Consider the following 27,763-nt stretch of genomic DNA (forward strand, 5'->3'; position numbering starts at 1 on the left):
TATGGGGTTTAACGCCCATGTCTAGAGAGACACCCCTCTCTGTCCCAGGGTTGATATTTTCTCTACCTCTGTGGGTTCCCCCTGACCTTCTAGAAGACAGATTCACAGCCGGAGCCCAGTCACCTACCCTCTCCCCTTCTGAGGCTTCTCTGGAGGAGAGGGGGCCTCGTAGAGCTCCGCTTGGCACCCAGAGCTGAGATGTGTTTGCTGCCCGGGGAGCACCCTGGGCCAGTGCTCTGGGGTCAGCCTTGACTTCTTGTCTGCTTCCAGTGCATTATGAGGTGTTGGTTTAGACTGTTAGACATGTCTCTCCCCTCTCAGTGCTTTCTCGAGGTGCCAGGCCCAGAAGAACCTGGGAGCTCTGCAGCATGCCTCCCTGCTCAGTTTGGAGGGGCCCAGCTTTGGACTTCTTGGAACTCCAGGGCAAATCCGCTTCTTTCCTTTTCAGTTTCTCATCTACCAGCTGGTGACAAAAGCCGAACAGCATCTTCTTGGATTTATGAACACGAAGGGTTTTTCAGTTTTAAAAGCATGTGCGATATTTTCAAGTAAAGAATGCAGTTCTTTTTATTTTCTTTTTATTTTTTAAAAAGATTTTATTTATTTGACAGAGACATAATCAGAGAGGGAACATAAGCAGGTGGAGCGGGATAGGGAGAAGCAGGCTTCCCGCTGAACAGGGAACCCAATGCGGGGCTCCACCCCAGGACCCTGGGATCATGACCTAAGCCGAAAGCAGACGCCCAACGACTGAGCCACCCAGGCGCCCCAAAGAATGCAGTTCTAATAAATCCAATGAACCTGTCTGGGATTTTCAGAGACCCAAGTTTCTATGAGAGCTACGGTCGTGATTATTTTGAAGGATTTATTGGGAAATCTGGGCCCTTACAGTAAGGTTTTGCAGATGGTGCATTTTCACATAGAAATGCTTCCAGTGGTAGTTTTGTTCAGTCATTCTGCTGTCGTTACCTTGTGGCTGTGGTTTTGCGGAGCCGGAGACAGTGGGCTTAGAAGCCTGGGCTTGACTTTGCTCTGGTCCCTTCAGCTTTCAAGCACCCGAGAAAGACTTAGAGAAGACCAAATTTCTTTCAAGTCAAGAGGTCATGAATAAATCCCTGGAGGAATTCAGGAAGGGCATCCTGCTTTTCAATAAATAGTCCTTAGCATAATGTGGGTGAAGTCCTGTTAACCATGTTGAGAGGGGTCTCAAGGATTGTTTGTCTGGATTTGAAGGGTTACAAGACCTGAGAGTCCTCGGAGCACTGAGACCCCTGAACTTCCACCTCTGCTTGCTTTCTGTGTGATCTGAGACAAGAAATCACTTGACTTTTCTGAGCCTCAGTTTCCTTACCTGTAAAATGATGCAGCCCACCTCCCTGTCTTTTTATGTGTATCAGTAAAGTCATGTGGTGTTAGTGCTTTCTAAACTGTAAAGTGCTGTGTTGGTGTTAGTTATCAAGCCAAGGGCTCTGTTTTTCACTTCGTCCATCCCATGACCTCTGGGGTCAGTGGTGACATCCACATCACTGCTTCTGCCGTCTCTGCGATGGACCCTCTTTCTTGTACCCAGGCTGGTGTGTCACACTTTCCTGTGTCACTGACTTCGGGCAGCCATTTGGCCCTGCTTCTGATTTGGGAGATGTGACCTTGCTTTTCCCGCACCCAGGTGGTAAGGCTTTCTCTTCCTGTTTGGACTCTGCTATAGGTTCTCTGTTTTCTGCAGCATTTTCTGCTCTCTCGGCTCTTTTCTGTTTAAGGGTGGGTGGTGAGCTCAGTAAGTGGGGAGGGGAGAAGGGATGGGGGGGGGCCTGAGAAGGTGGCTTATTAATCTGACCTTTTCGTGCTTCCTCCACATTCCCCTCCCCCAGCCCAGACACTGCCCCCCTTCCCTGGGGTTTTGAGAAGACCTGAAAGCTCTTAGAAGGCATTGGCCTTATTTAACCTGGTGGGGCTGCATTTTACATTTAATACAAATGCTTATTATTCATTCAGTACAGATATTTACCAACTGGCATATTTACAGCTATGTTCCAGGCCCTACATTAACCCTAAAGATATAGAGGTATCCTTAGCAAAGGATAGCAAAGCAAGGATCCTTGTGTTTAGGTGGGGGAGATCTGCTGGAGGAGAAGCCAATAAACACACAAATGAAGGCTTATCAGCGGGTGATAAGAGCTCAGGACAATTTGGTGAGATAAGGTGGATTGTGAGGATGGTGGGGGATGGGGAGAATCCTGCTTTATGGGGATGGTCTTTTCTGAGGTGGTCAACGAGAAGTTGAGGCCAGAACGAAGTCTGGAGCATGGCTCTCTGAGCATTGGGAAAGGGAGACAGGAGACGGAGACATTCTGGCCCTAAAGTGTGTTCTGGGAACAGCAAGGGGAGTGGGGGAGGGGACCATGTTCTAAGAGGTGGTAGGGTTGGAGGTGCAGAACACACTGGATTTTGCAGGTCATCTTCAGGCTTCTATTGTGATGGCAGTGGGAAGCCATTGAAGGGTTTCAAGAAGGAAGGAGGTGGACAGCCTAGAACTCTCTGTGGAATTACAGAAAGCCCAGGACTTCCTGTAGACTCATTCTGCAGCCATTGCCGAATAGCTGTGGCTTAGTGACACGTAAGAGTAGGGCCAGTGACCAAGGCAGGGCCCTGAAGGTGGGAACAACAAGCCTGGAGTGAGTACCTCGGGAAACCAGATGCCAGCCGGCTTTAAAAATGTGTTTTAAAATGTCGACTAGCACATGAGAGCGCGGTAAGAAAGTTGCATGAAAATGCTGTGTAAGAGGCGCCTGGGTGGCTCAGTCGTTGGGTGTCTGCCTTCGGCTCAGGTCATGATCCCAGGGTCCTGGGATCGAGCCCCGCATCGGGCTCCCTGCTCGGCGGGAAACCTGCTTCTCCCTCTCCCACTCCCCCTGCTTGTGTTCCCTCTCTCGCTGTGTCTCTGCAAATAAATAAATAAAATCTTTAAAAAAAAAAAAGAAAATGCTGTGTAAATCCAGAAAATTATTAAGATGCGTACTAAACTGATGGTCAGTTATTGATAGTGCTGTGCCCTGAGTATATTCTGAAACAAATGCTTTTTCTTGCATTCATTTATTTAACAAAAGATTGACTACCTCCCACATAGCAACTTGGTGCTTATGTACTGACTGATACTAGAATTTATTGTCTTATTCCTGGTCGGTTCACAGGCCACGTGGAAGGTTGGGCCATCTGTCTTTCTGATGTGAGTTTTCTAGTATCTGATGGGGGTAGAATTGGTAGCTGTTGGGTCATTTGACTACTGACGGCAGAGCCCTGTCATTTGCCCCTGCTCTTTGGAGGGGGGGGGGCTGCCAAAATGGCCTCCTGCATACACGAGGAGTTTCAAGACATTTGGCAGCAAGAGCTAACATTTAGTGTTTACAGGAGGTCTTGACTCACTTGCTGTAACTTACCCGATGCCCGGGAATATTATTTTCTTTGTTTTTAGCAAATATGAGGGAAAAAAAAAAGATTTCTCATCTGCTTTATTTTCTGAATTGCTTCTAGTCTTACCAAAAACATTTTCAAGGAAATAATTGTGAAAAGTAGGCTTAGTGTGGATGAAGTTTCTTATCACAAAGCTCATTAGAATGACATGTAGTCTTTTTGCTACTGAAAACAGTGGTCCCCTTTTGATGATATTTAAAGTTTTAAGTTTGTTCCATGTCTGAAAGTATTCTTACTCTGTTTAGTTTCTTCAAAAGGCAGGTAGCTGAGAGGGTGGGGTGAAAGTTAAGTGGCCTGGTTAAATATCTGTGTGCTGCTGAAATCTTACAGCAGGTGGGATACTCAGAAAGAAAATACTTCATTCCAAGAAGTTGTTTCCCCAAAGCAACTGAGGACAGAACACACCCTGTTATATGTTTATTTTGGTAAAAGGAAAACAGAGTTGGGTTTCCCTGGGGCCCCAAATGTCAGGGATGATGAACACATACATTCATAAGCTGCACTCATTTCCTGCGATAGAGACCTTTGTCCTGAGTGCCTCACTCAGAGGTAAATCTCTTTTCTCAAATGGGGACCGTCCAGTTGCTCTCTTTGGGCTTGCAGAACTGATTCTTCAGAAATGAGACTTTCAAGCCCAAAAGCAAAGTTCGGGCAGTCTTCCCAGGGCTAGACATCTGGAGGCACTTTCCCACCAGTTAGCACAGGACCTTCCTAGGCTCCTTCTTCATGAGAGGTGTACTCTTTTTTTTTTTTTAAAGATTTTATTTATTTCACGGAGGGAGACACAGCGAGAGAGGGAACACAAGCAGTGTGAAGAGGCAGAGGGAGAAGCAAGCTTCCTGCTGAGCAGGGAGCCTGATGCAGGGCTTGATCCCAGGACCCTGGGATCATGACCTGAGCCGAAGGCAGATGCTTAACGACTGAGCCACCCGGGCGCCCCAAGGGGTGTACTCTTGAAATTGCCATTCAGCCCCCACCTCTGGGTCATTGTGTGCATTCATTGAGGGCCATTAGGAATTAAACACTGTAGAAATTCAGGGGCAGCCCTGCCGTCCAGGAGCCCGTAGTCTGCAACGGGGAGGTAGAGAAGTCAGAGGGCAATCACAGTGAGTGGGCCTAGGCAGCACTGGGACAAGTGTGGGGAAGGGTGGGAAGGGGACAAAAGGCAGGAAACTTGGGGGAGTCAGGGAAGGTGACGCCTGAGAAGAATAGGGGTTGCCAGGCAAGCTCATGGAAGCCAAGGAGCATGATGCCTTTGGAGACCCTCAGTCCTGCATGGGGCCATCTCAGGTAGCCCGAGATTGTCAGGGACCTGGTCTTGTATACCATGCTAAGGAGTGCAAAAAAAAAAAAAAAAAAAAATACCAAGGAGTATTTTTATCCTGAGCGTAAAGGAAGAAACCATTGAATAATTTTTAAGCTGAAGTACAAACGAGTGGACAAATTTGAAAAGGTCACACTTGAAAAGATCAGGGTCATGTGGGGAATGGATTGGAGGAAAACAAGACTGGTGCCTGAGAGAAAATTCAGGAAACCATTGCTGACATGCAGGTGAGAAACAGGGCAAATGAGGATGCCAGCACGGGAACAGGGAAGAACAGCTGAGATGTTCTAGGAGGGTCAGCAAGAAGGAATCACTAACTGGTGTGGTACCTAAGGGAGAGGAAGAATCTAGGATGCTTCCAGGTTGCCTGGGGTAGGGGGTGGGGGGGTTGACATTAATGCCATGTCCCGTGCTTAGTCAGGATTTTTAAGAAAGGATCAGATGGGGCCAGGAGCTTTAGCGCTGTTACAAGGCAATCAGAAGGTACTACAAGAAGAGTGGGCACGGCTCTAAGTTGAGTCTAACCAGGCAGTTGTTTTTCTTATGAGAAAAACATAGAGACGTCCCAATAAGATGTTGTTTGGTTTAAGAAACAAAACTACTTGGAGAGAATTAGGAACGGAAAGTGCCCTGCAGAGCATCTTCACTGTATGCTGCCTTGCCTTAAGGCATTGCCCTTTACCCCCTTGACAGGTGGCAATAATTCCTTCTGTTCGGGAAGATTAAAGGCACAAGCCATCAGCCCAGAAGGTATTTTAGCTCAGAAGGTTTGGGGTTCTGAGCAGCAAGAGCTCACCACTTCAGGGAAGTGAGTCCTGCCCTAGTTGGGGGGCTCCCCTGTGTATGGTGTGAGGACTGCCTGCTTGGGAGGTGGCATGGTCTAGTAAAGTGGACAAACAGGGACTTGGAGTGGGATGGACCAGATGTGCTCAGAATCCACACTCTGTCATCTATTAGCTTATAACCTTGTCCAAGTTACTGAATGAAGCTCCTTGTTCTTTAGTTTTCCCATTTTTTGGAGGGGAGGGAGGTTGTCAAACAGTGTTTATTGAATGTGAAGTATTCCCAGCCCCACGGGGAAGAAAATTCCAAGGAGAAAGGATAAAAGACGTTAAATACCCACCTGTGCATTCACACTCACACATGTGCACACATGCATGCCCAAGCATGCATGCCACGTACATATCTAAGCCCCAACAGTGACAGATCAAACGCCTGGCTCCCCCAGACTGGTGACAGCTGTTAGGGGGTGGTGCAAAGGTGGGGCTCCGGGATGGGTTCTGATATCAGCAGCCTTGTCCCTCCCTGGCCCCTGACCCGTCCAAGGGAGTAGGGTGCCTAGGAGGTAGGAGGCAACTCTTCCCCACTCTGCCACAGACATTTTGTGGCCCGGATCTCATTCACGGCCTCTTCGATGGAGCATGGATTCCTCTTGTTGGCCATGGGCACACAGCCGTAGGTCTTTTTGGCCTCTAGCATGTGGACCGCATCCTTGGCTGCCCCCTTGCCAATGAGGTGGCTATACTTGTCCTTGTAGTCTCACTAGCAGGGCTCACCACCGTGGGCCCCTTCTGGGCCTCCACCTTCTCCTGCCTCTGGGCCAGCTCCTTCAGCTTCTGTGTCTCCTCTGCCTTCTGCAGGTCCCACTCCTCCCCATGATGGTAGGAGTCCAGCTCTTCATCTGAGGGTGCAAACTTCTTTTTGAAGATCTAGTGATTCTCATCATCTTTCCCAAAGGAGAAGGATGTCAGGCCAGCCACTTCCACCATATCGTGTAGAATGCTCCTCTCTATCCTGTTCATCAGCTGACACTTCTTGATCTGCCCAGTTTCTTGGATGAAATCTGACCCCTCTTTCTCCATCCTGTTGTTTGTTGTTTCCCTTGCTCCTGTAATGTCTGCCCTCAGGCCTTGCACCGAGACTCCTGGTCACCAAGGCTGGGTGGCTTCTCCATGGAGCTCAGGATGGAGCCGAGCCCAGTAGGTCCGCCGTCTTGGGAGTCCAGGTTTCCCATTTGACAAGAATGTTAGGAAGGTTAAATGTGAACCTAGGTAAAATGCCCTAAGGAGTGCCTGACCCATAGTAGGCACTCAGGAAATTGTCGATCTTTCCCCGTTGTTGATGTGGGACATGTCTGTATCACCACTGGACAGGAACCGTGGCTTTCTGCTTATGACCTGAATGACACTTAGTCCTTTGGGCAGATAGCCATCTTCTTTCTCTTCTACTCCGTGCAGCTGGTTTGGTCAATAGATGGAGGGGGATGGGGGCCATCTCATCACTTCCTCTCTCTCATCTGTCTGCATAGTGCCAATGTGTGTGTGTGTGTGTATGCGTGGTGTGCCTTGAGGTGGGAGGGTTGGACTATGAGAAGGCTCAATAATAATGATTGAGAGAGAGAGGAAAAATACAATTAAATATATCTGTTGCTATAATATTTGTTAAAGACCTGCAAAAAGTCTTGTTAACCACTAGAGAAACCATAAATAGAACCTAGCAAGACTGCTTTTTCAAAATATTAAACCTCTGCACCCTAGTTTTATCATGGTTTATGAGCGTGCCCTTCAATTCTTGTATTAAACATGCTGCTTTTTTTTTTTTTAAAAGATTTTATTTATTCACTTCGAGAAGCAAGCTCCCCACTGAGCAGGGAACCCAATATGGGGGCTCTATCCTGGGACCCCAGGATCATGACCTGAGCTGAAGGCAGCCGCTTAACTGAGCCACCCAGGTGCCCCTAAACATGATGCATTTGTGTGGCTTTAGTTTCTTCTCTCCTTTGCTAAAAAGATAACGTGCAATCCTTTTCCTACCAAGAGTGAAGTTTATCATGTTTGTGTCTTTTCAGAGTCAGTGGAGAAAATCAGATTTACTTGAAGATAATGAGATATGTAGTTTCTGTATTTTGATACAAGAGTCTGAAAATAAGCTAGAACAGCTTAGAGAACACAAATGAGCACTTTACCACAAAGACCACGTTAAAAAAAAAACCCAACTTTTGAAGGAGTTAACTAATATGCGTGTCAAATTTATACCGTATTGGATGGTGCCATTGGCAACGTCTTTCTCCATGTCAGAATATTACAGAAGTGTGCCATGAGCAGGTGCTTCATCTGTAGATACAGATTTTTCCGACAGGAGCCGGTTTCTGAGTCATCTTCCGAGTCATCTTCTAGAGTCCTCTTGAGCTGTCTGCAGTCTGTATTTGTCCCCTGTGGCTTCACTCACTGCCAGCTGGGCATTCGTTCACATGTTCCGTGTTACACCAGCTGTGCTCTCTATGGTTTGGGAAGCCGAGACCCCATCTGCCGTCCTTGTCCTCAGGGAGCTTACAATTGGGCTTTTCCGGTGTCCCTGCCATGTCTTGCGCACCTCTCACTCCTTGTCTTCATTCTCTTCTGTGATGTGGGTGATTTCATCGGCCTTTGACTCCGTTTCTTTTTTTTTAAATTGCATTATTATTTTATTTTATTATTATTTTTTTATTTAAATTCAGTTAGCCAACATCTAGTACATCATTAGTTTTTGATGGAGTGTTCGTTGACTCATCAGTTGCGTGTAACACCCAGTGCTCATCACATCACGTGCCTTCCTTAATACCCGTCACCCTGTTACCCCATCCCTTGACTCCGCTTTGTATGGAGTGTCTTAGTATCTTGCAGTACTTCCCTGAGAGGAGTCTCCATGCTGCTGCCCCAGCTCTTCCCTAGTACTGCAAGGACAGATGCTGTCCTCAATGAGTGCCCAGTGCTTCTTGGAAAAGTCCATCGAAGCTCCTAGTTTTTGTGTGTTCACAGCCTTGTAATGTGATGTGCCCAGGTTTCCTTTGACTTCCTTCCTCTATCAAGGAGGGCAGCCAGCTGATGATGAGGGTTTGGGGATAAGCCTGATGTCAAGGATGTGCCTGAAGTAATTGTCCTTCACTTCCTGTCCGGGCTGGAGTCCCTTGGCGGTGGATGTGTTGGGTGGGCCAGAACACCCACACCCCAGCTGCAGGCAGGAGCAGCTTCCCTCCACTCAAGGGACTTTTATTTTCAAGTCAGTGTTGGCACAGATAAAAGTGCAGGATAAGATCTGGAGAATACTTTGCTCTTTGGTTGTTCGGTTACCCTCTCCCATCCTAAAGACTGTTCTGTCCCCGGCTGTACTTAACCTTCGTGCTTCTTATCTTTGGTGTGATCATCCTGATGTTTTCTCTGCATGTGCAAGTGGACAGTTGTTACTGAGTACGTATGAGATGGGATCATTGACTCTCAGATTTGGAAGAACCTTCCCCTTCCAAGGGGCTGACACTGGAGTTCCTTCTCAAACCTGCCTGTGAGCCTGTTAAGGGATTCCAGGCAGCCCCACGCTGTTTGCTTTCCTCCACCAATGGGGAACTCACTGTCTCCCAGAACAGCCCATTTTATCTTTAGAACAGCCCATTTTATCTTTAGGCATCTCTAACTGTTAGAAAACTTTCCCCGGCTCAGATTGAATTGGAATTTGTGTCCCTGGCACATTTAGTCATTATTCCTTGTTGTAACCTTTGGAGCCATGCAGAGCAAGTTTAATCTCTTTTCACATGGCAGCCCTTCTGGTATTTATACTGGATGACAGTTTTTCCTGTTCTCAGCCCTGTTCTCCTCCTCTGTACCCAGTGCCTGCTCTTAGCTTCTCAGTCCTGACATTATCCTGGCCATGCAAACTAGACTATCTCTGATCAGCCCCAAGCAGAGGGGGCTCCCTAACTCACCAGGGAGTTAGCACCGATTAGCAGGGTTCATTTGGCTAATGTGATTGCTCAGCTCTTTTGTCCTTGGGACTCCCTGAATGTTCCCCTGAGGCTGTGTGCTTGGGTGTGAAGACACACTTCTGAGATAGTTGGGGCTAGTTGTTCTTGATTTCAAGGGAGTCTGCAGTCTGGCTAACTGCCCTGCCCTGCCCTGCCGAATCTGTATGTATAATTCCAGAGCTCATTGTGTTCATTGACAACCATCTATCTCACAGTGAACTTGTCAGCTCTGATCCCCCAACTCCTTTTTTCTTAAAAAACAAGATTTGCTTCTGTGCCTTACCCATTCTGGAGTCAAACAGTTGTTTTTTGGGGGGCCTTTGATGCTCCCTGTTAAACTTCATTTTGCTAGGCCTGACCCATCGTCCAGTCTGCTGGTCTGTTTGGCCCCGTAACTCTCAACACAGCGCCTGTGTTTCCTGAGTTTCTGTGGTTCTAGTGGTTCAGGGCACGGGCTTTAGGGTGTAAATCCCATGTCTACCACCTACTGGGTGTATGGTTTGGGGCAAGGGCATAGTGAAGAATCTTCTGGGGCAACTCGCAGAACAGAGGGGTGGTGTTTTAAGCAACCCAAGGGCAAGAGGGAGCATCCTCAGGAAATCAGAACTGGGGAAGCTGAAAAAAGATCTCATCTCATTCTTGCTGTTTTCTGAATGTTTAATTTTTTTTCTTCTCCTTTTCTGGAGGCTGATTTTCCCTGTCCACTTACATGGCAGGCAGAATAATGCCCCCCCTCCCAAGATACCCACATTTTAATTCTGGAACCTGTGAATATGTCACCTCACATGGCAAAAGGACTGTGATTAAAATAAGGACCTTGAGATGGGGAGATTCTCTTGGATTATCCCGGTGGGCTCAGTGTCACCGCAAGTTCTCATGAGGGAGGCAGGAGAGGAGGGGCGTGACGAAGGGAGCAAAGTCAGAAGAGGCTACCCTGCTGGCTTTGAAGATGGAGGAAGGGGCCAGAGAGCTAAGCAGTGCAGCCAGCTTCTAGAAGCTGGGAAAGGCTGGGGATTTCCCCCTAAACCCTCCAGAAAGAATGCGGCACTGATGACACCTGGATGTTAGCTGAATGAGGCATCTGACCTCCATTTACGGTAAAAATAAATGTTGTTCTAAGCCACTCAGTTGCAAGTGCCTTGCCTTAAAGTCTTCCCCATGCCACCCACCCTCTTGCAGTAATGAGCTCCCCACCTGCCCCTTGTGCCCACGTTGGAGGCAGTTTGGGTTGTTCCTGCCTTCCCACTTCCATCATCATTGTTGTCTGCCTCAGGGCCCGGCATGCACCCTCCGTCGGGTGGGTTCCTGGTAGATGTCCGTGGAACCAAAGACCCCAAGAGAAACCTGGAGGGGTCTTTCATATAAATCCAGCTGCTCAATCATAGTTCTCGGCCTCCCAGCTTACAGCCCTGCCAGAAAAGGAGTAAGGCCAGTCCCTCATGATTTTCTCCCAGTGAGCCCTGTGTGGGCCCTGAGATGGCCACTTCTTCCCTAACTGTTCTTTCACAAACTTGGAATCTGCTCGAGAGCCTCTCTGTGTGAATTCACCTGCTTTGTGAGACTGAATGATTGCCACGTTTTCATAGTCTCCAAATAGCAGAGGTTTGTTAAAAAAACAACCCACAGAAATATGGTTTTGATGCCTTCTTTTTCTTTAATGTACTATAGTTGAAAAAGTGCTTCCACACTGAGGATCTCATTTAATCCCCAACCCTTTTCCAGTTTAAGTATGGAAGTGACAGCATCCAAACTCTACATGTTGGGGTGGAAACCCATCACCCCTTTCCATGGTAGTGACCCACCCAATCTCTCTCATAGGGGCGGGAGACATTTCTATTCCCAGGGCTGCTGGAACCATGGCTCACCACCTCTTTAAAGTTGTCAAGAATTTTCTCATTTTCCCCTAGAATTCCAGACAGCCCTTTGCATTCTGCTTTCCCTTTTCCCTAAGTCAGCATCCTCTTGTACCCTAGCCCTCCCTTCCCTGCTCTTAACATGGCCTCCTTGCCATCAGACGCCATCTTCCCTCTGGTTGGAATTGGAGGTATTTTGGGAAGGTCTTCCCGAACCATGCTTGCTCTCAGAGGTGCCTGCTGTCCATGTGTTCTGGAACCTTGTCTCATGTCTACTGCCGGGGCACACAGAGATGCTCAACTGCTGCCCCCCGGGTGTGGTCCTGGCAGCCACATCCTTGGCCTTCTGCAGATGGCCCCTAACCCACAAACCAGATGCGTTCTGAAAGTTTATTTTGCAATTCATTGATTGTTTGGAGCTAGAATGCATTGTCCTGGGGACTCAGTGTTCCAAATGGTGCTTGGGTTCCAGGCCCCCAACCAGCATCTATTGCACCTGTTCTATGGTCAAAATCTGGAGTCACGAAGAGAGAGGGCTTTGGAGTCAGACTGGCCTCGGTGACTTCGGGCTCTGCCACAGCTATCTGGGGGACCTTGGGCCAGTGATTCAACCCCTGTGAGCCTCAGTTGCCTCACCTGCAAATGATGATAAGTAATAAGCTACCTGGCAGGGTTGCTGAACAATGTATTGGAAGTGCTTAGCGTAGTACTTGGTAAATGTTCGGTGAGGGATCGGTATTGTTTATTACTGTACTATTAATCATGTATCTGGTTTGTTTAAAAGCACCAGACACCTAATCGCTATTTATACTGTCATTTCTATGGGTAAACTGATTCCAAGGTCAGACTCTGTACCAGGCACTCAGAATGGGAATGTACTTTTTTCCTTCTGGAGGTCTCGGATTGCTGTGGGGGAAGGAGTCTCCGTTCCTTCATTCATTCATTCAATCAATCAGTCAATTCACAAAAGCACTGTCAGGCATGCTGTAGGGAACTGGGGGTAAAATGGTGAGCAAAACCCAATATAGCCCCTGTTCCCATGGATCTTGCAGTCCGATAGAGAAGACAGACATTAATTTAAAATAAAAAAAAAGACAGCTGCTGTGGAGGAAGCTGGGAGAGGGTCGAGGGAGATGTTGCCCAGTGTCTGGTGGGCCTTGGGGTTGGATCTGTGTCACTGCGGGGCAGACACAGTCTTCGACTGGGAGGCTTAGGGCTTTGGCAGCACTGGGTCCAGATCAAAGCAGGGTGGTGATAGCCTGGGCCCCAGCCGGTGACAGTCCAAGGTGTCTGAGACCTCAGGGACGCCGTCAGAGGCATGCATGTTTATAGGAGAGGGCAACTCTGAAGAGCACGGCTGGGGAGGCAAGGAGACTCTGGGCAGCTGAGCCCTCAGGTGGTGCTTAGTAAGGAATGTTTGAAATGGGGCTTCAACTTGGCCGCTCCTGTCCAGCCCAAATGATAACCCTGGTCCGCATTTCCTGTCACTGCGGCTCCCTGTGGCCAAGCAAGTTTAATTAATATCCTATTCCATATAATTGCTTCCCTCTTATCTCTCATTTTTCACTACTTCTTTCTTGCTCTCAATCCCTGTTTCTCTGTTTTCTCCTGTTTGGTTTGTCCTGTTCTGTGACTAACTCAGCTCTTTTGTGTTTCATCCAATAAACGTTTCTCTCTAGGAAAAGCGTGCTCTTTGGCTCTGAGATGGAGGAGGAAGGAGGTTGAGTTCTGTCGTCCATAAGCAACACTGGTGAATAGGTTTTGTTTGATGCCCCATTTAAACTCTGCCCCCATGCTGCATTCTCTGGGGAAGGCATAGCTTCTGTGTTTGCCCAGCTCTCCCCCATGTGCTCATTCTCCTTTCCACAATGCAGTTTGCAAGTTTTTTAGTCATTTAGCTCTCCTCTGTGTCTTGTGGGAAACTGTCCCCAGCTCAGAGAGCATATTCACACCCCACCTTGTATAGCCTATCAGCTCGGGAACTCGCTGGGTTTCTTTCCACCTCCCTGTGATGGGATGCTCTGTGTTCACAGGGTCCTGGAAGATTATTTACCCTGTTTTTTTCTGGCCCAGGTACCATCCAGGAGTAGAGCTTTGAGACCTCACCAGGGTGGTATGCCTGGTGACCTGTTGAAGGACATGAGTATCTGTGTTCTGACCACCTACAGGCCAGAGGTGGAAGATGAGTCAGGAATTACAAGTGTTGGCTCTGAAGTGACCACAAGGACCACAGAAGTGGGATTGACTGCCTGGTGGTTTCTTTTTTAATGTTACTTGAAAAAAACAAAACAGAACAAAAAACCCCAACAACTTCCTATTTTAGAATGGTTTTAGATTTATAACAAAATCATGATGATAGTATAGAGTTTCCATAGACTATCCACCCACTTTCCTCTATTGACATCATACATTTGGTTTGTCGCAATTAAGAAACAAATATTGGGGCGCCTGGGTGGCTTAGTCGTTAAGCGTCTGCCTTCGGCTCAGGTCATGATCCCAGGGTCCTGAGATCGAGTACCACATCGGGCTCCCTGCTCCGCAGGAAGCCTGCTTCTCCCTCTCCCACTCCCCCTGCTTGTGTTCCTGCTCTCGCTATCTCTCTCTCTGTCAAAATAAATAAATAAAATCTTTAAAAAAAAAAAAAAGAAACAAATATTGATAAATTATTATTAGTCCATACTTTCTTTAGATTTGCTTAGTTTTTATCTAATGTCCTTTTTCTGTTCCAGGATCCCATCTAGGGTACCACATTACATGTAATTGTAATGGTAGGCTCCTCGGGGCTGAGATAGCTCCTGGGACAACTTTTGTTTCTGATGGTGCTGACAGTTTTGAGGAAGACTAGTCAGGTATTTCATAGGATGCCCCTCTATATTGCCACTTGTCTTATGCTTTTCTCATTATTACCCTGGGGGTGGGGATTTGGGGAGGTAAAATGCCATTTTCCTTCCAGTACATACTATCAATATGACTTGCCACGACTGACGATGACCTTGATGAAGTAGGGACCTGGCTGAGGTCGTGTTGTCGGGGTTTCTGTACTGCAAAGTTCTTCTTTTTTTCTTCTTTCCATCCTGTCCTCTCTGGAAGGAAGTCACTGTGTGCAGCCTACACTCAGGGAGTGAGGAGTTGCGTTCTCCTTCCTTTAAGGCAGATTATCTCAATCAGTTATTTAGAATTCTTCTGCATGGGAGATTTGTCCCTCTTCCTTCATTTATGCATTTATTTAATCATTTGCTTATATCAGCATGTACTCATAGATACTTATTTTTATATTTTGGGTTTTGATACTTCTTTATCTGTTGCTCAAAGTGTTCCAGCTTTAGCCATTGGAAACTCCATATCGCTTATATATATCTCTGTTATTATAGGCATTGTGGGTTTTTTAAAAATTATTATTTATTATTTTTTATTTTTTAAAGCCCTTCCTTACTTTCTGGCACTACAAGATGCTTCAGGCCCTCTTGTATGTTTCCTGCCCCAGTCCTGGAAGTGGCCATTTCTTCAAGGAGCTCTGGTTCCTTTTATGAGAGAATTTATTGGTATTATAAACCAAGATCTGGGTGCTAGGAGTGTTCATTGCTACTGCAATATTGTTGCTCCTAAGCCCTCTTGGCTGACAGAGCAAGGAAAAACATGTATATACTGTATTTATAAATATGTAACTATCTGTATCAATGGTGAGCTAAACACGAACTCACACTGATGTTTCCAAGTGCAATCCACTATCGAAGATCATTCTAGCTTTCTCCCCTTGCAGATCTATAGCCTCCCACTCCAATAGTGAGAAACAAGGCCCCCACCGTCTGCCATCCATTGACTTAACTGTTTGTCTAGTACCAGGATACAGGTATAGTGGTTTCAGCATTATTAACCCATCCCTCTTGGGAAACAACTTAATCAACTACCCTAAAATACCTGTGTATAGTTCCTTTTGCTTTTGGTCTCCACTCATCTCTAGAGTTACTTAGATAATTTCTTTTTCTCACCCCCTTCTGTGAAGTTGTTTCATACATTTTTTTTTAAGGTTTTATTTATTTATTCATGAGAGACAGAGAGAGAGAGAGAGAGAGGCAGAGGGAGAAGCAGGCTCCCAAGGAGCAGGGAGCCCCATGCAGGACTCAATCCCAGGACCCTGGGATCATGACCTGAGCCAAAGGCAGACACTTAACCATCTGAGCCACCCAGACACCTGTTTCATACATTTGTAATACAGATAGATTTATTTCAGTCTGATGGCTCTTTAGGAGAGAGAAATGGGGGGATGAAGACTCAGCTGTCAGGGAACAGAGTTAGAAAAAACTTGGGGATATTTAATTATATCTACCAAATGTGTGGTGGTTCTTTGCCGCTGGGTGACAGGATTCTCATAATCTTTTCTCCCTCTGCTTCCTTTTTGTCCTACCCATTTGCCACTAAATGTTTGTGTTCCCTTCAAATGCAGATATCTAAGCCAGATCTAAGCCCTTACCCTTCATGTGATGTTATTTGGAGATGGAGCCTTTGGGAAGTAATTAGGATTAGATTAGGTTAGGTCTAAGGGTGGGGCCCTCTTGATGGGATTGGTGGTTTTGGAAGAAGAGGAGGAGAGAGATCTCTCTCCCCACACAGGCACTGAGGAGGGGCCATGTGCTGACCCAGTGAGAAGTCTGCCATCTGCAAGCCAGGAAGAGAGCTCTCATCAGGAACTGAATCGGTCAGCACCTTGATCTTGGACTTCCCAGCCTTCAGAACTGTGAGAAATACATTTCTGTTGTTTCATCCACTCAGCCTGTGGTGTTTTGTGGTGAGCAGGCTAATGCACCCCTCTCTATAGAAGAAGGATAGGCACCCCTGCACTGTTGAGGGGTCCCTTTCTTAAATCACCGATTCCCTTTCTACCTCTAAACCACAAAGGATCTCCCTTTCCTCCAGTGATCTGGGGTAGGAGATGGGTCTAGTTACATATACCTATGAAAGCTCCAGGGTAAAGCCTCTATTGGAATTGTCTGATGCTATGATGGGACACTTTGAGCAAAAATAAGTGTCAGGATCAAGGGAATGCTGCTCAGTGGAAAGATTATAATCACTTAGTTGGAGAAAAACATAACCCCATTCCCCAAACATACCGAGCGTACGAGAGAGCAGGAGGGCCTGGTTATAGAAGCAGGAAGCACACTGAGAAGGGTCGGAGGGCACGCTCTCTGGTGGCTCTGAGCTGGACTCGAGTTCTAGCTCTTCACTGTGGCCAGCCAGACAGCATCACATGCTCCTGTCCTGCCCGAGATCATGAGCTTGGAAGTGCTTGGTGAACATTGCAACGTGGATGTGAGTGACTGCTAAAAGTTCCATGTTAAAGGCTGAGGCTTCCTTGAGGCAGATTTTTCTCTGGGATGCTGCTGTGAGTTCTCCATGTTTCTACTTTTATTGTTAAGTGTTTTTAGCTTCTTTAGACAGGTCATCCTGTCTTTGCCTTACAGCCCTCTGTAGAAAAATCATAGGAGCTGTCACGGAAACAAAAAGAGGCCTGAAGCTCCAGAGAAATGTATGACCGTCAATTCTTATAGATGGGTGATTAAAAAAAACCAAAACAAACCAAAAACTCTTAACTGCCAGGGAGGGACTTCCTTTCATTGTTTTCCTTTTGTGTTTCTTCCTTTTTCCTCTTCTTTTTTTCTCTTTCCTTTGTAGTGATCTTTTTCATGTCTAGGATTCAAAAAAAGTTATTTACTTTTATTGCCTGTTTCATTTCACAACCTTGGCACCTTTGTGGATAGGAATGTCTGCTTCCTGCCACCCTCAGGACAGTCAAAGCGTACAGGGTGAATTTGCCAGGGCTTCACACCCTGATTTCTACTGCTATGACTCAGGGGAGGCTCCAACTGGGGAGAGCTAGCCAGGAAAACAAATTACACTTTGGGTTTTAATACAAAACCTTTCTAAATTGAGCCCCTAGGAGAAAAATGAGACCTTTAAGTATGTTCCCTTTTTGCCGTATTTTTCTATACGGTCATCACTTACCCACCCAAATTAAAGCGTGTGTGTTAATGTTCAACATTAGGCTAATGTCCAGAGGTTAGTTTTGGACATTACAGTTCAGAGTAGGTTAATGTTTAGTATACAAGCATTTAGAAGAGTACTTGGTGCATAGTGTGGAGTGTTTAAGAGTTAACTACATTATTGTCATTATCGTGAACGAAAGAAGGGCCCCTGTGCAGTGTGTTGTGGGACCATGAGACAGACATGAGGGACTAACGTCAGTACTGGGTGTAGGCAGAGGAAAATAAACTGGAATTGCTGCTCTTGTGTTACTGGCATGGGAGAAGTGATAATGGGGGTGGGAATGGATCCCAGAGCAGTGGTTTGGGTCTAAAAACTGGGAACGAAGGAGCTTGAAAGTGCTTTGTCTAACGGATGACAGGGGTATGTTACGTGGCCTCTGAAAGCCTTTTTACCTTTAGAACGTGATTCTAGTAGGTTCTCCTCTACTTGGGCTAGGGCTGGGTGGGCATGGGCATGGATAGGTCAGGGGGTTTTGTAGAAGAGAGGGAAAAGGAGTGACTTCTTTCCGTTTGGATTCTGTTAAGTTGGATTTGTTTCTGTCTTTTCTGGCATTTCCAGGGTGAAAAGGTATTTCCATGTGCTTCTGCTGTTGGTCTAAATTAAATGCAGACCATACCTCTTTAGCTGCTCTTGGCACAGCCTTGGAGCTTCAGCTGCAACCAGGACAATAGGCAACTGCCAGAGGGAGGGAGAGAAGTTATATTCCTTAAAATTAGGGAAGGTCTGGCTCAGAATATTTTGAGCGTGAATACCAGGTTTTTCGTTTCATTGGCGCCCCCCGGGCTGCAGACGCATCCCTGGGGATTGAGAATAAATCTGCCAGAGATCTCCTGGGTTGGAAAGGGAGTAGGCTGGGCAAGGGAGACATCTAAGTTTTCCCCTACTGCTTGTGTTTTTGTGCTTTCGTTTCTATGAAAATTGACATTCCTTGAAAGAGTTGTCTTTACTCCGCTCTTTTGCTAGCCCGCTCTGGTCAGGTTTCCCTGCCTTCCAAGTCAGGGACAGAGTTCTCGACTCCATGATGCTTAATACTGGCATTGCTCCCTAGTCTTCATCGGCTTAGTAGCAGCATTTGGCTCATTGGACCCTCCTTCCTTTTTGAAACACCAGCTTCTGTGGACTTGTAGGCCACCACACTCCCTGGTTTTCTCCCATCCCCTTGCTGTCCCTGCTCTGGTATCTTTGTCTGTTCCTTCTCTTCTCATTCCTCAGTGTTGCGGCCCTCCTTGGATCTCCTTAAATACAGATAATGATTCACTGGGGGGTGGGGCTCCCAGGTGATGCTGTGACTCTGGTCCAGGAGCCCACTATGCAGCAAGGCCTCCGGGGCTCTGTCCTCAGCCTCTCCATCTGCCTTACTTCCTAGGGGAGCTCATCCGGCCCCTGGCTTTCAAGAACATTTGACTCCTATCCGTGACTAACCACCTGACTTGGCATAAGACCCAGAGCCCTTTTGGATTCCCGCACACCCCCATAATTTGGCTCCTGCCCACTGCTCTGCCCTCCCCGGTACGTCTCCTGCTCATCTCTGAATTTCTTCTGGCCAAGTTGGCTTTCTCGCTGATTCTCCAACTCGAGTAGTACCTCCATTTCTTGGGAACTCTAAACTTGCTGTTCTGTCTACCTGGTGCTTGCATGGCTTGCAAAGATCTCCCCGTAGCCTTCCAGTCAGCTATTCCCCTCTCAGAGGGGCCTTCCCTGACCATCGTAGTGCAGATGGATCTTTACCACCACCTTGCTCTCTCCTTGCCCTGCTTCCTTGTCTTCACAGCACTTGTCACTGTTTGAGTTACCACTAATGCGTAAGTTCTGCGGTGGCAGGGACCTCGCCCAGAGAGAGGCTCTCCGTGAGAACCTGTGAGTGACTAAACAGAAGGTTAGTGTCAGCATCTCCTCAGCGACTGGGTGACTCTTGGACACCGACAATCAGTTCCAGTGGCTATGTTTGCAAGGGCTGGGTTTCGGGTAATATTGTTGTATTGTATTGTATTGTATTGCATTTATTTTATTTTAATTTTATTATTTTATTTTATATATTTTATTTTTTATTTTTATTTTTTTTAAAGATTTTATTTATTTATTTGACACACAGCGAGAGAGGGAACACAAGCAGGGGGAGTGGGAGAGGGAGAAGCAGGCTTCCCGCGGAGCAGGGAGCCCGATGCGGGGCTCGATCCCAGGACCCTGGGACCATGACCTGAGCCGAAGGCAGTCACTTAACTGACTGAGCCACCCAGGTGCCCAATATTGTTGTATTTTAATTATCATGACCTATTGGAAAGAAACTGAGATACAGTGGGCACATAAATGAGGCCGTCGCCCCACGGAAAGACCCAATAGTTTTATGTCAGACAGCACAGAGGAAGGTTTCGCAGTTGTTTGAATAAAGAAAGGGCATGGAGTATTGCACAAGGTGACGTGTACACGGTGAAACCAGGAGGACCTGCCCCGTAGGGTCAGTGTCCTGCTCACACGACGTACGGCGATGGCGATTCAGTTTCGGCAAAATGAACGTTGTCCTGGGTATTAAATTTGTGTTGTGAATCTGAATTGTTTTGACTTCTTAAACATATTTTGTTTAATGTGCAGATTTGTTTTGGTTGTATGGTATCATAAGAACTATAATGGTTTCATATTTGTACATTAGGTTAACACCAAGGGTCTTTGAGAATTTTTTCTTTAAAGACATCTGTGCTGATACAAGCTTGTGAAAGACTAAAATAGGGACCCCTAGGAATAGGTTTTAACATCTCAAACTGCTGGTGAAACGCTATTTTTAGCACAATGAAGATAGCGTGGCTCTGAATGGGCTCTTTTAGCATGCTTTCAAGAGAGTGAAATTTTAAAAATATCCATATTCCTATGAATACCGAAGAATGTACTGACAAACCCCAAAAGGATAAAGTAGGTACTACTTTTGTTTATTTACATAATTGAACCTTCTGTTTCTGGTTACTGCTTCAATTTCTAATTATTGAAGAGCATCCTGAACTGTGAAACTTCTGTACCCGAGACATCTGCATAAGGTAATGATATTTCCATATTTCTGCACAAAACAAAGACATTGGAGTTGATGGTACCAGGCTGGGGTTACGAAGGTGTGCAGGTAGGAGCTCCCAGTTCTGACTTTTGCCCCAGGTGCTTCTGGCCCCTCGAGACTGGAGAGGAGGTGATTCTGCACTTGGGACCTGAGACCCAAGAGGAGACAGATTCTTTGCTTTGAAAGGAGCTGTGAGGGGTACTTCCCCACACATTTCATTTGAATATATGCGTTTGTTTATATCCTGTACATTTCTGTCTCATCCCTTTGGGCTGCTCTAACAAAATACCAGAGACTGGGTTGTTTCTAAACCACAGAAGGGAATTTCTCACAGTTTTGGAAGTCCAAGATCAAGGCGCCAGCATGTGGCGTTCTGGTGAGGGCCCTCTTCCTGGTTCATAGCTGGTGCCTTCTTGCTGTGTCCTCACAAGGTGGAAGGGGCTAGGAGACTCTCTGGGGTCTCTCTTAAAAGAACACTAATCTCATTTATGAGGGCTCCACCCTCAATGACCTAAGCACCTCCCAGAGACCCCACCTCCTAATACCAGCATCTTTGGCAGTTATGAATGCAGCATGAATTTGGAAAGGGGTTGGAGACACAAACATTCAGACCGTAGCAACTTCCAAATATAATTTGAGGCTCTTGTGCTAACGGGCTCAGCCCTGTGGAGCTGTGCAGCCGGGGAGACTGGGGCAGAAGGCGAAGAGCAGAAGGTGGAGATGGAGGTGGGGTGGGAATGCTTCAGGGAGAAGGGTAGAGAGGACTTCAGAAATGCTCAGATTATCTAAAAGAACTTTCCGTTCTCCAGTTACCTAAGTAACCGGTGAGAGCAAGATGCAGCATGTTGGGCGTGACTTTGGGCCCTGGGATAGTCCCCCTTCCCCTGCCACCCGCCCAGAGTTTATCGGAGTTGTGGTGCCATCAGACGCTGGGGGTGATAACTGAATGAATGACAGACAACCTGTATTTACACATGTGGGAATCTGCTAGGTTTCTACTTTAGGTTTACTTTAATTTTATATTGTAAGATTTTTGGATGGCTACCCAGTGTTATCTTCTGTTTGTTTTTAGCAGTGTGGGACTCAGTAAGCTTCTGTGGGCAAATCCAGGTGCCTGTCATTTATAGCCTTGTCTTTCTGGGTGCTGTGCAAACAACTGAGGGGTACATCTAGGGCACTTGGTTGGTTTATGAATTGATGGCTGCAGGGAGGTGGGGAGGCTGCATGCCACGGACCCTTCCTGGGTGCCTCTGGGTTTTGCAGTCATTTGGCGAGGTTTGCTCAGGATGCCGACTCCTGCCAACTTTTCCCTGGTGAGGACAAAGTTGGACAGATTGCTCTGGTTAATCTTACTTTGAGTGACCAAGAAGAGATACTTTGCAGAAGGCATAACACATATCCCAGGGGAGAATGTTTAGCTTTGGAATTCACTTTGCAGACGTCGTGTTTGAGGAGGTTCTGGGAATCAGGCTTGTTACAGCGGGCATTGTTGGAATTCCAGTGTCCCTTTTACCTCCCCGAGGAGATGCTTGATAACCCAGGGCCTATTTTCTACTTTTGAAGTATGCACCTCTTATTTTTTTTTTAGATTTATTTATTTATTTATTTGACAGAGAGAGAGAGGGAACACAAGCAGGGGGAGTGGGAGAGGGAGAAGCAGGCTTCCCGCCGAGCCAGGAGCCTGATGTGGGACTCGATCCCGGGACTCCAGGATCATGACCTGAGCCGAAGGCAGTCGCTTAACCAACTGAGCCACCCAGGCGCCCGAAGTATGCACATCTTATAAACATGGCTGCTGGGGTGGGGAAAAAAGCCACAATGATCTGATGCTCAGGTTCTAGTATTTAGAACAGTGACACAGGAGCACCTGGGTGGCTCGGTCGGTTAAGCATCTGCCTTCAGTTTGGGTCATGATCGTGAGCTCAGGGTCTTGGGATTGAGCCCGGAGTCAGGCTCCCTGCTCTGCAGGGGGTCTGCTTCTCCCTCTCCCTCTTCCTCCGCTACCCCTGCTCCCCGCTCATGTGCACTCTCTCTCTCTCTCTCAAATGAATAAATAAAATCTTTTTAAAAAAACACAACAGTGACATACTTAACAGCTGGAGGTAGGAGCATGCGTGAAAGTTGTTCAGATTTTAAAAGGCTACATGCATTGTGCATACTTTATTAATTAGTTCATTCATTTATTCATTTGGTACCTGCTATGTGCAAGACACTGTCCTGGGTGCGGGAGGAAGGCCTCCTTGGAGACTAACACTGCTCCTGACACCTGACAGTCCAGAGGCTGGCTTGCTGGGTGCCAGTGCAGTGGGACGTAGGGGCCCGTTTTCCACAGCCATGCGATGACCACACCAGTGTGATTGTACCAGATGCTGTGGGAGGCAGAAAAAGGAAAACGTGGTCCCCGCACAAGAAAGAGCTCAGGTCTTTGGGACAGAAGGTCTGGGCCTGAATCCATCGCTGCCCCCAAGCCAGGTGAGACGTTGGGGGAAACCACTGGCCCATCAAGCATTGACACATCTCTAAAAGGGAGAAGTTAGGGGCTGCGAGGCTCTGAGCAGACAAGATGGTACAAAGAAAGCCTCCTGCACATGCCATGGCACGGTGCAACCACATTTGAAAACCTTAAAATGCAGTTGTTGGGACAAAACCCATCAATAGAAGAACCACTGCTGGAGATCCTGTGTGGAGCTGCGTAAGGCAGACTGTCCTGAAATCCAGAGCAGGCAGGTGCTGAGCCTGAAGAAGGAACAGGGTTTTTGTAGCTGAAGGGAGATCGTTTTTTACTGGAGCAAGAAAATGTTGAAAGTCGAGGTTGCAATAACAGGGTGAGGATTGAAGCTTCTCTTGCTGGGTATAAGGGTTCCCTTCCTCTTGGTGGCCTGGTAGAATGTTTTAATGGCAATAAGATGAATGTGAGCATAAGGTATGCACGGAGTTTGAGGAGCATCCCAGTGTTTAGAGCTGCCTACGAAGTAGTGACAAGACTGGAGAAATTTCTCGGGAAATATAAGAAGACTCCCCTAGGTTTTAGGAGGTTAATTTCTTGGCTTCAGTCAGTGTAGATAGTTTTAGGTAAGTATCATGTGTCAGGAATGGCAAGTAGGTTTTATTTTATGTCTACACAGATTGTCAGTGACTATGGGAGTGCGGTGTTGAGGAGGATTTTGAGGCTAGATTTTGGCTTATAGAAAAAAGGCAGTGGTAGATAACCTTGTGTTTATGTGTTTGGGGCTTACGCTCCATATAGGAAACCACAGGACAAATGTCATGGATCTCTCTGGTTAAGGTCTTTTCCGTGTGCCTGGCAACATAAAGACATTCATTTATTCTTACAGCATTTATTTACTGAATTTCCACTAAGGACACAGCACTGTACTTTAGATTCTCAGCTGTTGTCTGGGTTCTTAATTAGTTAATTATTTCAGGATGTTGGTGGTTAACGCTGTTTGGTTAACCAGTGGGATTTTTAGCCTCTGCCTCATATTTAAAAACATTTTATGATCAAAGTTAGCTTTCTTTTTTTTATTTTTAATTTAAATTCTTTATTTTATTTATTTATTTTTAGACAGAGAGTGGGAGGAGGGGCAGAGGGAGAGGGAGAGAGAGGAGAGAGAGAAAATCTTGGCGTGGAGCCCAACATGGGGCTCCATCTCACAACCCTGAGATAGTGACCTGAGCTAAAATCAAGAGTCAGATGCTTAACCGATTGAGCCATCCAGGCGCCCCAAGAAGTTAGCTTTCTTGTGGCCATAAGCGCCATATTGAATTTTTTTCACTTACTATTGTTACCTCCTTTAGCCTACAATTTATGATTTAAATTCTCAATTACCTTATGCAGTAATCATCAGTAATCTGACTTTAGAGAGAGGGAAACACTCAGAGATGTTAAAGAACCTGTCCAGAGCCAGGATTTGACTTGAGTTGAATATCAGACACGTTCCCCACCCCTGCACCTGAGTGCTGGGCTCCATTACTTGTCCTCACAATCGCAGACTTCCATCTCTTAGCCCTGCATTGGTGGGAGAACTTTTTAGAAATCGTTTGGGTCAAGAGGTGAAAAAGGATGAATAATATATCTTCAACATTGTTTGGACATGAATTCTGTATTTTTTTTTCAGAGACCATGTAGAATATAAAATGTCAGTCACCGAATTTTAGAATTAAAGTTAGGAAGAAAAGGGGCGCCTGGGTGGCTCAGTCGGTTAAGCATCTGCCTTCGGCTCAGGTCATGATCCCAGGGTCTTGGGATCAAGTTCCACGTCAGTCTCCTTGTTCAGCGGGGAGTCTGCTTCTCCCTCTGCCTGTCGCTCCCCCTGCTTGTGCTCACTCTCTGTCAAATAAATAAATAAATAAATAAAATCTTAAAAAAAAGTTAGGAAGAAAAGAACATTATAAATTTATTGGTAACACACATGCTAACCAGGTAAGGAAAGAGGAGTGGGATCAAAATGGACAAAAATGGAACAGAGACGGATGTAGTGGGACCATCCATGGGGACCATCCATGGCAGACTTCCAGAGGAGACGTGGGGGCCCCTGGAAAGCCAGCTTGGCATCTGTGCTCCAGTCTGAGTGTGGTCGGATTGGTTAGTCCTAGATCCTTAGACTCCTGGTTGATTCTCCAAAGCATCCATCCTTTGCATAAAAGGAGACTTTCTACAGGCTTTTTCCTCCCCCTTTTGTTTATCCACTTTACTTTTTGTGTGAGGTGGGTGGGTTTAGGGGGAAGACGCTTTACTCAATATTAAAAATTTAATTTTTGCCCCCAAATGGAAAACTTTTGGTCGTCATTGTCATTTAAGATGCTGGTTGTCATTCTCATCTTACTCAAACCGTACTGAACTGTGTAGGTTAACCAGCAAGCTCTGCTGTCATTTTCTAACCTCAGAGCTTAGTTTTGGAATTGTTTTCCCAGGGAGTTCCCAAGGCTTGACTATGTGAAGACATTTCCTTTGAAATCTTAAAAGTTTGTTCAGTTTCCTATGTTGGCACAACAGAACTGATAGGTAGACAGGAAGGAAGAAAAGAAAGAATGTAAAGCTTAGTTTAGGTAAGACTGCCTGTCTCTGTCATGTTTGGGAATATGCACATTTAAGAACCAGTATGCATTTTGCTACTCTTTGGCTTTTCACACTCTGATTTTTCACTTTCATCTAGTTGAAGTTCTACTACGGATATTACCCCCAAAATTCAGTCTTCCCACCTGTCCTACAAGCAAGTCTTAGGAGTGAACATTTTGTCCACTCTTTAGAAGTGTTGGTTTGTGTATCATCAGACTGGTAGTAGCTTCCCTCTGAACGGGACAGCCAGAGAATCCCATTCAGGGGAAATGACTTTTTAGTTTGGGACTCACTTCTTATTTCCTGGAATGAAGCTCAAGACCTCTGAGGAGGCTCATTAGCTCCCTACCCCTGTTTTAGATGCTCTTTTAAATGACTTGTACGATAAAACAGGGTTACTTATTCCAAGCAAACATACACAGAATCCCTCTCCCATGCCAGGTGCCTTGCTGGGTGATTGGGCCAGCCTGGCCTGGCTCGTGGGGACTGTTAGCCTCAGGAGGGAGGGCAAGCCATGGCGGAGACGTTTCCGAATGCCTGACTCTGTTTCCACGGTAGTTGGCAGGGCCTTTGGAGGGGCTGGTGCATAGGCTTCCAGGTCTTAGGGGTGCCACAGGGAATTAGAGCGATGAGGTGGGGATGTGTGGCCCAGCATTGTGACTAATCTCTGTGCCCAGCTGATAACATGTGATGTCCCAGAGAGAGGAACTGTTTCTGTCTGGCATATGTTCATCGTTCTTTCAAGTGCTAAGCTCTTTGTTCTTACTCAGAAACACACTCATTGATCTCGCTAACTAAAGCAATTATCATCATTTAGTAGTCTTTTCCAAAAGCATTATTTCCACTCCAAAACACCACTTTTATTTGCCAAGTGCCACAACGTTACATCCTGGCAATTGGTCTGCACTTATTGCCAAATTATGTAAGTTCTTGGTTGGGCTTAGTCCCCAACTGAGCAAGTGTGTTCTGTGGAGTGTATTAGGATGGTGGTGTGGCCTGGTGTCTGAAAATGAACAGCTGTCCTTAAATTCATTCATTAATTCAGTGTTTACACTGTGATTGGGAAGGAAATCCACATTTGTTTAAAACACCAGTGCCCAGCTGAGAAATGTCATTCTGCAAAAATATTGGATTGAGGTTTGTTGTCAAGGAAATGTGTATTGTGGACATTTCATGAAATTCAAATATGCGGATTAATTTGCTAACAGGGAGCTAAGACTATAATAAACCGAGGTGGCCTTATTCAAAGATTGAAATGTAATTAGTGTTGACTATAGTAGCAGCAGCTAATGAAAGGGCTGTAAAACCCTAGAAAAGAATTTTATTAATAAATATTAAGGAGAAATATTTTCATAGAAAACTCAGAGTCAGCGCAGAAGAGATTATTGGTGAGTAAAATGTGACCCCATTTAGCAAATATCATAAACAAAGCATTGCAGTGAACAGATTTGTTTGTTCAGAAACTCTTCTGTTAAAAAAGTATTTGTTATAAACTTTAATGAGTGCAAACACTTCTAGAGATCCAGAATAACACAAGCCAGTGTTGTTCCGCGCAGGTTTGGGACAAACCCAGGCATTCTGGTCTTGGCCTCTGTGCATTGCTTCCTCGGTCTAAGACACGCTTGCTGTTCTTGGTCTAGTACTGAAGTATTTTATAAATATTATTAGCCTTGTCAAGCTAGATCAGTTTACAAGCAGGGGATTTATCCCTTTTCAAAATCCCACTGAAAAGATAGTAAAGGCGCAAAAATGTTTCAAGCTACAAAGACAAAGAATGTCAGACCTCGTGGAGGAGAGCTTGCTCACAAATGGAAGAGAGACCATTGAACTGGTGGTGGTGGGGAAACGAGGTGACTTCCCTGCAGAGCTGCTGGGAGGCTCAGAGATGGAAGGCATGGGTTGGTTGCCGTAGGAGGCGGGGATGAGGGGCTGAAACCTAGGGAATTATGTGAGTGCCTTGAACAGCTAGCCCTCCAGGGCCCTCTCTACACCCTGGTATCTAGACACCCATCTGTGTCTGCTCCCCTCCCCACTGGAGGAGGTCAATCAGCAGACTGGAGGTCTGTTCCCTGGAGAAATTGAACTGGAGTAATCCTGGAAGGAGGTATGGATGGCTGAAAACAGGGGGATTGAATGAGAGCTGGGACCTCCATGCCCTTCCCCTGCCCTGTCCCATAATGCCAGCAGCCAGGCTTGTGCAGCC

The 27,763-nt window shown here is 46.3% G+C and overlaps 1 protein-coding gene and 1 pseudogene across 4 annotated transcripts in view; one reads left to right on the forward strand and one right to left on the reverse strand.

Moving 5' to 3' along the window:
• Positions 1-27,763, forward strand: part of CGNL1 (cingulin like 1) — a 157,051-nt gene that overhangs the window by 26,349 nt on the left and 102,939 nt on the right. The window lies entirely within an intron of this gene.
• Positions 6,000-6,654, reverse strand: LOC102735072 (sperm-associated antigen 7 pseudogene; annotated as a pseudogene).

Source organism: Leptonychotes weddellii, chromosome 9 (genome assembly GCF_054177405.1).
Source record: "Leptonychotes weddellii isolate Sample4059 chromosome 9, ASM5417740v2, whole genome shotgun sequence".
NCBI classification, from domain to species: domain Eukaryota; kingdom Metazoa; phylum Chordata; class Mammalia; order Carnivora; family Phocidae; genus Leptonychotes; species Leptonychotes weddellii.